Here is a 14,895-nt window from a genome sequence, read left to right as displayed (position 1 = left end):
TTAAAAAAAGTTGAGTGTCGTCAGGGTAGTTGTAGCACAGGATGTTGTGTGAACAAATTATCGGTGGGAGGGTGGTCAAGTAGAGATTGAATAGGAGAGCTGATAGGCATGCTCCTTGTGGGATTCCTGTGTCAACTGGTCTGGCTTGGGAGGAATAGGTGGAGAGTCGTTATTTGGTACCTATCTTTGAGAAATGAAGCTATCCACTTAAGAGCGGTTCCACGGTATCCTAGGGAGTGGAGGCGGTCTAGGAGGATTGAGTGATTGATTGTGTCAAAGGCAGCGGATAGGTCAAGAAGGATTAGTGCAGCGCATCCCGCGGAGACTACTCTCATTTTAAGGTCACCCCAGATTGAGGTTAGGGTGGTTTCAGTTCCGTGACGGGCTCTGAAACCTGATTGTGTGGGATGAAGGAGGTTGTTGGCTTCGACAAAGGCATTTAGTTGGGAGTAGGCGGTTCGGTCAATGAGTTTGGCAAGGTACCTGGTGTTTGAGATGGGGCGGTAGTTTTTGGGCTCGAGAGGGTCGAGCAAAGGTTTTTTAATTAGAGGTTTGACATGAACCGTTTTGAATGCGTCGGGAAAGATACCAGAGGATACGGAGGCATTTATAATGGATCTTGCATGTTCTCCTGCGCAGGTGGAAGCGAAAATTTCTTTGAGGGTTGTGGCTGGGCAAGGGTTCAGCGGAGAGCCAGATGGTTTGCGGGCGGATAGAAGTTTGAGAAATTGCTCTGGGGATATTGGGTTAAAGGATTCAAACGTTGGTTGTGTAGAGGTCTGTGACAAATCTGATGTAAAGGAAACAGCAGAGATGCAATCAGGCAAGGGCTCTGGCAATATCAGGTCAAACAGGGCAACAAAGGGTTAAGTTTGCTTGCCGGCTAGAGAGAAAGACTGACAGGTTAATTGACCAATCCCTGAAAGAGTTACGGTTGTTGACGGTCCTTTGTTGATGTTTATCTCGTTGCTAGGAGGCGGAGGAGGAGGAGTCCGGAGAAGACGGTTTGATGTGGGCGTATTGATGGAAGCGAAGGGTGAGGAGTAAACCGACATCGTTGTGGGAGTTGCGCCGTTGTGCTTTTTGAGGAAGGTTGTCCTGTGAGAACAACAAAGGCGAACGTTGTCGCCGTGTATGTATCCGGAGCGGCAGCGCCGTTGCACTCAGCCGGACGTCGGAAGAGAAGAGGTGACCGTTGTTGCCCTGTGAGTTTAATGAGGAGCTGGCGCCGTTGCGCTCCATGACGAGAGGAAACGCGAAACATATAAGACGACCGTGCACGTCTTTATGAGGTTTGGAAGCAGCAGCGCTGTTGCGCCGTACATCCAAGCGAAGTTACCCCAGAAGTAAGGCTGAAACCAGCATCACAGCGGGACCCGGTTAGCCGCTGAAAAACGCCTGCAATGTGTTACCGAGTGAACAGGAAGGTAGGAGCGGGGTTTTCTCTCAACTGTTCAGAAACGGAGTAAAAAGTGCTCTGAGCTAAAGACTGTTAAGGGTGTAAGACCCACACTTATGGAGTGTACGGCCGAAGTGAAATTTGATGCTGAAACCGAGGGATGGAACAAAATGTATATTTAAAGGATGTCATATTTAACAGGGAAAAGTTGAATTACCTTCTCTGAACATTTATTAACGTGCAATCAGAGGCAAGTAATGCTGATGTTCCACAACAGAATATCTTGTTCAGGATTAGAGAAAATCCCAGAAAGCTGCAGGAGAGGGCTAACTACTCTAGAGACAAATGAATGAACGTTTGTGACAAACTAACAGAGTGGAAACAATATCTTTATTAAAGAAAGGATAGAGAAGAACTGAGGTTGACAGGAATTTCAGAATAAGAAGAAAAGGGAAAAGAAAAAGCAAAGAACAATATAAACAATTTCAAGACTATAAAGAACTTACCTGTGGTTTTCCTGCAGCCATCAAAGAAAACCCTCTCCCTTGAACTTTCAAAGACAATCTAAAGACGTATCCTTTTCAGTATACCTAAAGAAAAGAAAAAAAATTGAGAAACAGTTAATAAAAGAATTGGGCTGTCTTTTAGTCCAAACAAACTACTTTCTGGCTAAGACTCTTTTGTCCTTCAAGTTCATTTAACTAAACTATTACAAGGTCGCAGCCGATGGACTGGGCGGTATGTGGGGAGTATTGTCTGGTGGGTGTAAGAGAGCTAGTTTGGTGGCTAGAGTATTTGTTCTTTCGAGAGCTGTGGTGTAAAAGTGGAGGGAGAGTGAGTCGCACAGTGATTGGGAGGCGGTCGGGATGGTCATGGTGCAAGCGGGTTTGGAGAATTCGGAGATGATTTTGTGGAGTTCTTTGCTTGGATATTTGCAGTTTAGGATTGTAGTGGGCTTTTTTTGCTTTCCGGATTTCGGCCTTGTACTGATAGAGGTGCCGGGCCAAGGTGGCCTTGCTCTCCTGGGTTTTGTTATTCTGCCATTTACGTTCTAGGTATTTATATAGTTGTTTAGTGGTCTTCAGCTCCGGAGTGAACCATTTGGGGAAAAGGCCAAGGAGTGTTGATGGTTTGCAAGATGGTGTGAGCCGCATCAGAGATGCGTTGAGCCACAAGTCGAAGGCGTCAGGGGTTAGTTGTTTATTGAGTTGGCAGGTAGGTGGTGGAGATTGGAAGAGGGCGTCGGCTAGGTCCAGCACGATTATTAGTTTTTTCCAGCATTTCCGTCGATTCGGAGGTTCGGATTCAAGTACGGGAAGGGGGTCAGGTGAGTGAATGGTGAAAGAGAGAATGAAGTGATCGGACCAGATGATAGGGGTGGGTGGGTTTAAATGAATCCGGGTGTTGGAGCTAAAGATGGCATCAAGAGTGTGTCCTTTATAGCGAGTTGGGCCATTTATGTGGGGTTGGAGGTTCATCGCGTCTAAACCATCAACCAGAGAGTGTGTCATAGGGGGAGTGTTGTTAGGGTGGATGTTTGCAGGGCGGGATGTCTCCGGTATGATAGTGATGGGAGCGGGCATGGTTATCCTTGGCTGGTCGGTGGTGGGGTTCGGGGGAGGAGTGGTCTTAGGGTGGTTGGCACGCCATCGTGCCCCTCTGGCTTGGTGTTTGGAGAGGGGAATGGTAGGGAATGCGAAGGAGGGTGGGTTGATATGGGTGGGGGGGGTGGGACGGGAGGGAAGGCAGATCGGGAAGTGGGGGAGGTCCATGGTGCTCGTTTCCAACAGACTTTGGTGGAGTAGGTGCACTCATGCTTAGTATTTGTTACACGGGATCCGGGATTCAAGACAGGATAAGGAGGAAGGAAAGATTGAGGGAGGAAGCGAGGGTCTGGGAACCAGGAATCAAAGAGTTCAGCGAAGGCGAACTATGGAGTCACTTAGTAGTTGTTAGGTGTAGTTTCAAGTGTGACTTATGGTTTATTGGACTTTATAAATTCAGTGATATCACTGGGTGAGAGTGGCTATAATCAGCTTTCACGGAGAGGCTTTGGGCACACTTCTATAAACTTCTTGCACAGAGGCTATTGAGCACTTTTCTAAATGCAACTTTCACTGGGAGGCTACTGGGCATACTTCTAAATTCAACTGTCACAGAAGAGCTATTGGGCACATTTCTGGTTGCAACTTTCACAGGGAGGCTACTCGGTACATTACTGGATGCAACTTTCCACAGGGTATGTTGTGTGCACTTCTAATTCAACTTTCAGAGAGTCTATTAAGCACACTTCTAAAATCAACATTCACAGAGTGACTATTGGGCACACTTCTAAATGCACCTTTCTCAGATAATACTGGACACACTTCTAAATGCAACTTACCCGGAGAGGCTATTGGGCATGCTTCTATAATCAACTTTCACAGGATATTGGGCACACTTCTAAATGTAACTTTCAGGAGAGGCTATTGGGCACACTTCTGAATGCAGCTTTCACAGAGAGGTTATTGGGCACACTTTATTAATCAACTTTCCCAGACGGGCTATTGAGCGCACTTCTAGAAGCAGCTTTCACAGCGAGGCTATTGGACACACTTCTAATTGCAACTTTCACACAGGTTATTGGGCACACTTCTAACTGCAAGTTTCACAGTGAGGCTATTGGTTACACTTCTCTATTCAATTTTCACAGTGAGGCTAATTCAATTTTCACAGTGAGGCTAATTGGTCACACTTCTAAATTCAATTTTCATAGTGAGGCTGTTGGGCCTCACTGTTCACAGTGAGGCTAATTGGTCACACTTCTAAATTCAATGTTCACAGTGAGGCTATTGGGCACACTTCTAAATTCAGTTTTTCACAGTAAGGCTAATTGGGCACACTTCTAAATGCCATTTTCACAGAAGGGCTACAGGGCACACTTCTAAATGCAACTTTCCCAGAAGGGGTATTGGGCACACTTCTAAATTCAGTTTTTCACAGTGAGGCTAATTGGTCACACTTCTAAATGCCATTTTCACAGAAGGGCTACTTGGCTCACTTCTAAATGCCAAAATTGCTAGCACAACAGCAAATGCAAATAACCCAGATTCGAGATTCCTGGATTGAGATAAAAATGCCTACATTTCAATCACAAAAGTAAATGCAAAAAACACATTGGGCCTCATTACGAGAATGGAGGTAATGAAAATATGAAGGCGGAATGGTATTACCAGCATCGTTAACGGGTCTGGGCCATTATGACACGACAACCTGCCAATAGCGCCACTGCCCGTACCGTGCCCCTTCATATCGGCTTACGCGCGTACACGCGCCCCTTCGCAGAGGAAATACCGGGATGCCGGTAATAGGAGGACATCACAAGTTACGCGGGCATGCACACACCGGCATCCCAAAGGCAGTAAATAGGGCCTGCACTACGGCGGCCATACAGGCATCGCAGACCACCCATAAACAGCAACCTGCAGTGAAGGCAACTGCCACAGGTGCACACAATCACCACAGGTGGAGTCAATGGAGCCTGTCCCAGTATAAAAAGAGTACAGCCACACACCACACCCCTTCCCACACCAAAATGATACCAATAGCTGTTGCAATCATGGGGCTGGAGGACATACCTATACTGCTACACTACAGCAACAACACCAACTACAACAACAACCACAGCCACAACAACAGGCAGCACAGAGGAGACGCAGGAGGAGAAGGAGGGTGAGACAGGCCCAGCAATTACCACCTGTGCAGCCAGTAGTACCTCATAGGCAGCCACCAATCCCTCACATCAGACCCAGTCCATTCAATCTAACCACTGAGCAGATCCACACCCTGTACCGGTTGGACGGGACACCATCACCGCCATTGTGGACATGATACATGATGACATCTACAGCCTCATTGAAATACGCACTGCCATCCCCCCACTACTAAAGGTGGTATCTGTGCTCCACTTCCTGGCCACAGGCACCTACCAGCACACAGTGGGCCAGCTGCATGGTATATCACAACCACTCTTTTCATGCATGCTGACCCAAGTGCTGGATGCCCTCCTGAAGCACGCTAGCACCCACAAATCCCTACCACGGACTGCCCAGGAGATTGCCAAAGTAGGCTTCCATGCACTGGCAGGCATGCCCAATTGTGTCGGTGCCCTGGACTGCACCCATGTCGAATTGGTCGTCCTTCATGCCATAGAGGCTGTGCACCGCAATCGCAAGCAATACCACTCCATCAATGTGCAGATGGTATGTGACTCCAGCAAGATCATCACACATTGTTGCGCCCGATATCCCGGATCGACACATGATGCCATGGTGCTGCGTAACTCCACGCTACCCCGTCACATGGAGCGACATGCTGGACGACGTGCCTGGCTGCTTGGTGAGTTGCCTGACTGGCCCATGGCAGTGCATTGGGGTTGTGATGTGGGGGGGATGCATACTCCACCTGGGTGGGAATGGGCGGTGAGTGGACAATGCAATCAGAGCTAAACACTTCTGACCTGAACCTCCCAACCCGAACATGACACATCACTGCCACACATTGGACCAATGCCGTACATCAATGACAACATGTAAGACGCACAACCAGGCCACCATGGGTATGTCAAGCAGTGCATGAACAAACATGATTGCAACTGTGCCATTGTGGCTAGTGTGATTATGCACAGAGTAGCATACACTGCAATCATGGGAGGCAAGACATTGTTCTGCATCCACAGTACATCCGCATCAGCATGCAAGTAATCACCCTGCATCATCTGTACAACGCCATCCAGACTAGTAGACCATAATACAGTACACAATGCATCCAAATAATCTTTGCGCATACGTTCAGGGACATGTGCATGTCAACAGCAAAATGTTACGGCCATGGCTGTGAATTCTGAAGGTGGCAGCTCAGAATGACTCACACAGACCTCTTTGTACTCCCATGCAGGTGATGGAGGATATCCCTTGAAGACGTGGCTACTTACCCCTGTGCGGAACCCGCATAACAGCCATGAAGAGGAGTACAATCGGGTTCATACCCGTACCGGTGTCGTGATTGAGCAGGACTTTGGCCTGTTGAAGGTGCGGTTCCGACACCTAAGCAGGTCTGGTAGAGCACTCCTTTATAGGCCTGAGAAGGTGGCAAAAATCACCTTGGCCTGTGTCATGCTGTACAACATGTGTATCCGGAGAAATGTACCACTGCCACCTGACATTGGGCCTCATTAAGACTCAGGCGGTAAGGGGTTTACGGCAGCGTAAACAGCGCCGACCCTTACCGCCTTATTCCGAGGTCCCTTAGCGCCATGGCGGATTTAACACCTGCTTTTAGCAGGTGTTAAAATCCATGGCGCTAAGGGACCATGTTGTTAATTACGCCACCGTAATTTACGGTGGCGTAATTAACGCCTTCCCCACTCCCATTATGCCCTATGGGGCAAAATTGGGAATGGGGAAGGGTAAATGGGGATTGGGGACTTACCGCCCCGCCGACCTCGGAATGGGGCGGTAAGTCCGCCAACCACCATGGCGTAAACGTAGTTTACGCCATGGTGGTAAAGGTACGACCCAGGCGGTAACTTACCGCCTGGGTCGTAATGAGGCCCATTGACATGCATGCACCGGGTGAGGATGATGAGGATGAAGATGGAGGAGAAGCAGCACCCCTGCCAGTACGTGAGGCACAAGATGGCCGTGCTGTACGCCAATCACGGATTTACGAATACTTCTGAACCACAGGAACGTTGATGGATATGTGTCAGTGCTACACTGAGCACTGGGTCCATGTCGACATGCACACAGGGTATGTGTGGAGTTGAAATGAATACATACAAAATGAAAAATGTCCGGGCATTAAATGATTTTTTACACAACGGGTGTATTAATGTAAACTACAGAAAAGTGCCTCACCCCTCAACCACTCACATGCCCTCCCCCTCCCACCTCCCCCCAACACACCAAAACTCCCGATACCCCCCAATAAACTCCCCATACCCCCAATGAACTCCCCATACCCCCAATGAACACCCCCTTATCCACCTATACACCACCAACACCATCTCCCCCACTCCCATTGTTGACCCACACTATTTTCGTGCTTTCTTTGTGTCCGGGGGCAGCATTTCGGACTGCCTCGCACTCCGCCTTGTTAGTCACACCGGGCTGGAGGGTGCAGAGGATGCGGGTGTGGAGGATGGGGTGTATATGTGTGTGTTGGGACATGCATTGCCTTGCCTAGGCTCTATACCAGATCACTTGTGCTACATCATGGTTTGCCCTACTGGGGTCTGCAGGGTCACTCACCTCCATCTCCAGAAATTGCGGCACCCGTCTCCATCTCCCCAATGCCCTCGATAGACTCCATCTCGATGGTGGCACTGCATGTCTCCTCCCAGTGCATTAGTTTGATCGGGGAGTGGGCACCCCCGCCTGTGGCCATGGACTCCCTCTGATTGCTGGCCAGGATGTTGCGGACCCTAAGGTGGAGGTCATCCCACCTTTTCTTGCAGTCTTTGACTGTGCGTGGGGTGGTGCCGACTGCAGACACCTTGCGGGCTACCTCCTCCCCTATCTCCTTCCTCTGGTGCGCCTCCCTTTTGAGGTTATGGGTGTTGATCTCATCAGCATGTGCAGCAAGGGTGTCTGCCAACATGTTAAGTTCCTCATCAGAGAAACGCTTCTTGCGCAGGCGGGGGTTGGATTTTCGGGTTGCCTTAGACATGTTGTTTTCAAAGGCCCTGGTCCCTCTTGTGCAACACTGGTGGTTTGGGAGGATTGCAATGGATTGTGTTTTTAAAGATGGCCGCACGTTCATGTCCCGTTCCGTCGCAATGACGTTATTTCCGGGTCCGGTATTACGAGCCCGGTATTAGCATGTTGATTGGCACAGCTGGCGCCGGTTGTTGCTGCTGCATGTGTTGCAGTATGGCGGTCAGGACCTGCGTGACGGCCCCAGACTGTCACGCATCATGGCCGCAGAGGCATTTATGGCTGCAGTGTTCCCTGCAATAGCTTGCGCAATCTCTTGCCTTGTGTCCTCTCCGTCAGCCACATATTGGCGAACAAGTTCCAGCATGGAGTCCTGCCTTGCCTCCATCCTTGACAGCGGCGGCTGGGCGTGCAATTGCAGGGCAGGCTTGGGGGGTGGTGCTGAGGTCGGAACTGTGCAGTGCAGGATCCGCAATGGGGCTGGAGAATGTGGCCTGAGTGTGGGGTTGGGAGGAGGAAGGGGGCTTGGGGTGTGTGGACATGCCACATGGATTAAGCCTTCTTGGTCCACGTACTCCTCCGCCCTTTTGTCAATGTCACTCAGTGAGGCTGTGGATGCTGCCTCACCCACGGAACTTGTTGCAGCAGAATGGGTGCCACTGGCCTCTCCTTCCACAGTTGTTGGCAGCTCTGTGATTCCAGTCTCATCCGTAGCTGTGGGGCCCTCATGTGCCTCATGGGCCGGCCTGGCCTGTGCACTCGCCCTGGCTTGTACGGATGGCCGCGAGGCTGCCCCGGAGGTGGTTTTGCCAGTGGCAGGTGGTTTGGCCCGGGACTTGGATGGCCTTGTGGCTGGGTCTTCACTGCCATCTTCTCCATCGGTGCCTGGGGGGGAGAAGAGATGCAGAGCATCAGTGATGGTGTTACATGCAAGATGCATTAGATGGTGCTGTGGAGTTTTTCATTCATCATGCATTCATATCTTACAGGTGTGTCACACAGGGTAGTTTGAAGGGGGCACTTTGGCATTAACCGTGACGTCTCAATTCGGCAATGCTGCATGCCAGGTGGCATGCCGTTGTATTGGGGTTTGTTTGATGTATGACATGGGAATGGTCCCTGTGTGTTGGCTGTCTGTTGGTAATGGGATTGGCACTCAGCATGCATTTCAGTGTGGCAGGGTTTGGGCCTCCATCTGGACATGGATATGTTGATGTGTGTGTGTTGGGACATGCATTGCCTTGCCTAGGCTCTATACCAGATCACTTGTGCTACATCATGGTTTGCCCTACTGGGGTCTGCAGGGTCACTCACCTCCATCTCCAGAAATTGCGGCACCCGTCTCCATCTCCCCAATGCCCTCGATAGACTCCATCTCGATGGTGGCACTGCATGTCTCCTCCCAGTGCATTAGTTTGATCGGGGAGTGGGCACCCCCGCCTGTGGCCATGGACTCCCTCTGATTGCTGGCCAGGATGTTGCGGACCCTAAGGTGGAGGTCATCCCACCTTTTCTTGCAGTCTTTGACTGTGCGTGGGGTGGTGCCGACTGCAGACACCTTGCGGGCTACCTCCTCCCCTATCTCCTTCCTCTGGTGCGCCTCCCTTTTGAGGTTATGGGTGTTGATCTCATCAGCATGTGCAGCAAGGGTGTCTGCCAACATGTTAAGTTCCTCATCAGAGAAACGCTTCTTGCGCAGGCGGGGGTTGGATTTTCGGGTTGCCTTAGACATGTTGTTTTCAAAGGCCCTGGTCCCTCTTGTGCAACACTGGTGGTTTGGGAGGATTGCAATGGATTGTGTTTTTAAAGATGGCCGCACGTTCATGTCCCGTCGCAATGACGTTATTTCCGGGTCCGGTATTACGAGCCCGGTATTAGCATGATGTTATTACTGGGTCGGTATTAAAGGGTGCCTCCTAGACGGAGGAGGTATCGGCGGGTCCCGTGATGCTGCTATCGGGGGGTTGGATATCCTTTAGCAGCATGGCGGTATGGCCATTACCGGCATGGGGGTTCGCGCGTGCTCGCGCACTTGTAATCAGCCGCTATTAGCGGCATCAAACGAGCATGGACCTGCTACTTACTCCATGCCGGTAATGGGCCTGTTTTTAGCAGGATTCTCATAATGAGGCCCATAGATTCGAGATTCTTGGATAGAGGGAGTAAATGCCTATATTGCTAACACAACAGCAAATGCAAAACACCCATTTTCGAGATTCCCAGACAGAGGGAAAAATGCCTACATTTCAAACATAACACCAAATGCATAACACCTAGATCTGAGATTCCTGGACAGAGGGAATAATGCCTACATTTCAAACACAAAAGCAAATGCAACACACCTAGATTCCTAGAAAGGGGGAAAACACCTATATTTCAAATATAACAGCAAAAGGAAAACACCTGTTTTCGAGATTCCTGTATTGGGGGGGAACAACATGCCTAAATGTCAAGCACAACAGAAAATGCAAAACACCCAGATTCGAGATTCTTGGATAGAGGCCTAAATGCCAGATATGGCTAACTAACCAACTGGTCCAGATACCATATGGCTAACTAACAAAATAGGCCTAGATGCCAGATATGGATCACTAAAACACTTGGCTTAAATGCCAGACATGACTACTATGCAACCATGGGCTACGTGCAGCAGATTACAAGCTTTTAGATAATAACAGGGGTGGGACAATTTAATGGGGAGCACTAATGGCTCTTCCCCTGCCCAGACCTTGCTTACCTTGTCAGCCACTGATGGTTGATGGGTGCGCTGCAGGCTCCACTGGCGAACACTGCCAAATATGATCTGGAGCGGCTTCTGCAGGAGCTGCCCTTTCCTCTGGGCCATTAGCCAAGGCTGCCCAGGCAGAGGCTGCCCTGAGTGAGTGTCTATAGAGGGCCTATGCGGCCAATCAGCTGCGGTGGGCGGGCGGGAGGACACCAAGGGAAGAAGCTGGGAATCGGTTTTCCTAGGAGCCCTGAGATAAGCTGTGGTGCACTAGCCCACTGAAATATCCAAATTAAGCAAAATTACAATGCGGTCCCCAAGATAGAAGGGGCACTTACCCCAACCACCACGCGTTCACAAATGCCACGACATGCGAAACAGCAAAGCTTGTAAACATATGCCTATGATTATGATTTATTCTTTGTTTAGTTGTCTTCTTATGACTGTGTTGCTGCAGACTGTGGGCCACGCCACTCTAAATCTCATCAATTGTGTAGGTGTCATTGGGCAAGGCTAATCAGACTTACAATAAAGCTATGGATAAAAATGCTCTGTTCAATTTTCTTCAATTTCTGCCTTTTGGAGAGTTTCTGAGATGCCACATGAATAGCACGGATAGAATTGAGTTTGAGAAAGTTTCTTAAAAGCTGTCAAAAAAGTTAGAAGAGAAAGTTTATCCTGTGAGATTGCTTAGAAAAGCAAAGAAAGAAGCCTTAAATAGTAAACTGTAAATCCTACTTGAATAACGCATAAAGAGTACTAGGAATGAACAGTTAGTGTCTATCAGCACTTCGAGTACCTTCTAAATGCAGATACTTTTGATTGTAAACAAAGATTTTGAAAAGAGGGGACAACCAGCGTTCATGTCCCGTTTTGCATTAAAAAATGACCAGACAACTAATAGCAGGGTTATTAAAAGAGACATTAGTAAGTTGGGTTCTGCCAGTCAACCTGGTGGTAGTATCACTTCAGCATGTGGGTTACCACTCATTACTGGACATTTTTCGCGTGGACATTGTTCTTTTCGCAAATTCACTTGTAAATCTAATGAAGTTGATGAAGGTCTAACTGGTGAACTGGGGGGTCAGACAGGGTTGTCTTGGGGCCCCGTTATTCTTCAACCTGTATACTTCGGACATGGGGGAGTTTCTAGCAACTGTGGCATTGGCCAGTCCTTCCCTAAATGGTAAGAAAATACACTGGCTGGCTTACGCCGATGATGTGGTAGTTTTAGATAAAACAGCCATTGGATTACAACATCTACTCAATGGTATTCACAACTATGCAGCCGTAAACGGGCTCTCCCTGAATCCTAATAAATCAAGGGTGTTGGTATTTAGGCAAAGGAATAAAAAAATTGTATTTCCAGGTTGGTCGATGGGGGGGGAGGCTATCAAAAGGGTAGAAGATTTGGTTTACCTGGGCTATAAAATCTATGCCACACCGGCATCAAGTAAAGCAGAGTCTGACCTTGAGATAAACATAAAACCCCTTGCAGCTCAGTTGAAAAGAATCCTTTGGAAATACGGTAAATTTTCATTCATACCTATCCTCAAGTTTTATCAGGCTAAAATCGTTCCTGTTCTATTATATGGGCTAGAAGCCAAACCTCAACTGTGGAACACATCCTGGCAAAAATGGGAAGGCCTGGTGTGGAAACATGCCTTGGGACTACCAATGAGTTTATCGATGGACAATATCAGGTTTGAATTGGGCCTAAGATCATTAAAATCTCAAGTATATTGGAAACTGTTGATCCTGCATCACCGCATTATGTCATCACAAGACCAATCCCTTTATACAGATATGAGAAAACATCATGAGGTTGGCAATTCTTTCCAGTTGGACAGACTTGATTCACTGGCGAAGGTTTGGCAGGAGTGGGCGAAAATAGACCCAAAACTGCTCAAGGAAAATCCATTAAAGGCCAAAAAAGAATGGGAGGAAATGGACTGGATTAGGACCATTGAGAATATAAGATCAGGGTCCTATCCAAATCCCCTACAAAGAGCGGAAAGGAAATTGGGTTTCCTCAGCAAATATCTAATAAAATTTCCAGACTGGAGAACAAGGAATACGTTTTTCAGACTGTGATTGAACATCTTATATGTGGGGGAAATATTGGCGAGAAGAGGCCTGGGAGCTTCTGCAATAAGCCTTTGTCAGTCATGCACCAAGCCTGAAAACCAATCAATCAAACATCTGATGACGGAGTGTGCGGGAACGAGAAATTCTAGACATCAATTTCTCAGTAGATTCATGTCCGATGCAACATACTGGGCACACGACTGCTCTTCGGAAAGCTTGATTGATGGTCACTCACACCAAAAGACGATTGCTGTAGTGAAGATGCTTGAGGACTGTAAAATAGAACTGTAAAATTCTTTTAAAGATTGTGTAAATTGTGTTGGAATTGGTCTGGATGTGAATGCTTTGTTTATTAACTGTATTATTTTTTCTTCTTCTCTTCTTTTTTGTTTTGCTAAATTATGTACTTAATTTGAAACTTGTGAAAGGTTATATTTTTTTCTTCTGTAACCATATACAATAAAAAAAAAGTTAAAAAAAAAAGATGAAGGTCTACAGTGGCCCTGCACCCAACATAAATGATCAATTGTAACAGTACTTATGTGATGTATGCTTTATGGTGCCACTGTAATTTGCTCTATATTGGCAAAACTAAGCGAAAGGTGAGAACGAGCATATGCATGCACTATATTATTAAGACCAAATCACTAAGGGTTGCCAGGTTCTAAGCAGGAGCTTCGTCAGCTAGCATTTTCATGATGCCTGAACTAAATTATTGATGTACAATTACTCATTTGGTGTTAATTGCTAGAGTTTTTTTTATGTTTCTGCCTCTAGAAGAAATTCCTGGACTGCCATAAGGAACTAACGCATGGCAGGTTTCCTAATGTCTTGAAACGCACAAACACTGATGGAGTGCAATGCTTTTTGTGTCATATCCTATAGAATTAATGTATTATTGCTACGGGAACAATTAGAGTAGATTCCATTTTGACATGCCTGGGAAATTTTCTCTTGGACTGGGGTGAGACATGTTTCTGTGATGAGAAAGAAGGCAAGCAAAGCAAATATCGAATAGTTGGTTTCAGGCAGAAGATTACATTCACTTGCTGTAACTGAGTGTGCATCACACATGCCATCTGCTTGTAGGCATATCTAGAGGGGAGAGACCCCCAGAGATCATCGTTTATACCAGACACACATGGAAAAAAAAAGATTCAGTTACCAGGGAAGGTAAAAATGCCAGACATGATTGAAGGCAGGCAGGTTATTATCATTCTGTGACAGCTACTGGGTGTTGCATTTCTTTGTGATTAGAAATAATAATAGCAGAGAGGAAATGTGAAAGTTGGGTGGAGGCAGGTGATGCAATTCTGTAGCTGCATTTTAATCTGCAACACATTACCTCGCTAACCCTATTTGACCAGACGTTTTTTGATAATATTTTCTAGGTCTTAAAAATTATCTGTACAGTAAAACTTTAATGATGGCTGGAGATTAGCCGTTTTGGCTTCTTAAAAAGACTCACAGCCAGTCTGGAGATGTTTTATAGACAAACTCAGAAAGCAAATAACAAAGCGGCTAGTGGGGGGAAGGAAAAGTAAGATTGTTAACTAGACCATTAAACCAATAAAAAGGTCCAAAAAAGTGTATTAAGAGTGTAAGAAATAGAGGCCACCAGGGGATGAACAGAGGAAAGCTATCTATTCCCCATGCTCCCGGACTGAAGGACGTACAGGGGCAGTGAGCTCCTCCTTTACCCCCGCCCCAAAGTGCTGATCTGGAATTTGCCTTCCCACCCCGAGAAGAGGGTCTGGGGCACACTTGATCCACTTTTGGAGTTGTTCTGATGCTGGGAAGCACAGATAGCAGTGTGGCATGCAACAGCAGGATCAGTCGAAAGCCTGGCCCGGTCGTACGAGAGGTCGCGCAACAAAACACATCATAGATCTATTAAAACTACCCCATAGCTGTAATACCCCAGAATTCGTTGGAGGTCTGGAAAAACCTGTATGCAAAAAGACTGTTTGAAGAGGATACACCAACAC

General features: G+C 47.6%; 1 protein-coding gene across 5 annotated transcripts in view; it reads right to left on the bottom strand.

The window, feature by feature from the left end:
• Positions 1-14,895, bottom strand: part of MCHR2 (melanin concentrating hormone receptor 2) — a 2,016,060-nt gene that overhangs the window by 1,518,568 nt on the left and 482,597 nt on the right. For all 5 annotated transcript variants that reach the window (XM_069606534.1, XM_069606536.1, XM_069606532.1 and 2 more), the window contains one exon: positions 1,906-1,989. The gene's annotated coding sequence lies outside the window, so the exon portion shown is untranslated. The remainder of the gene's footprint in view (positions 1-1,905; positions 1,990-14,895) is intronic.

This window comes from Ambystoma mexicanum, chromosome 4p, assembly GCF_040938575.1.
Source record: "Ambystoma mexicanum isolate Mex_15411 chromosome 4p, UKY_AmexF1_1, whole genome shotgun sequence".
NCBI classification, from domain to species: domain Eukaryota; kingdom Metazoa; phylum Chordata; class Amphibia; order Caudata; family Ambystomatidae; genus Ambystoma; species Ambystoma mexicanum.
Note: the sequence above shows the minus strand (reverse complement) of the source record. Positions and strands in the feature narration are given on the sequence as shown.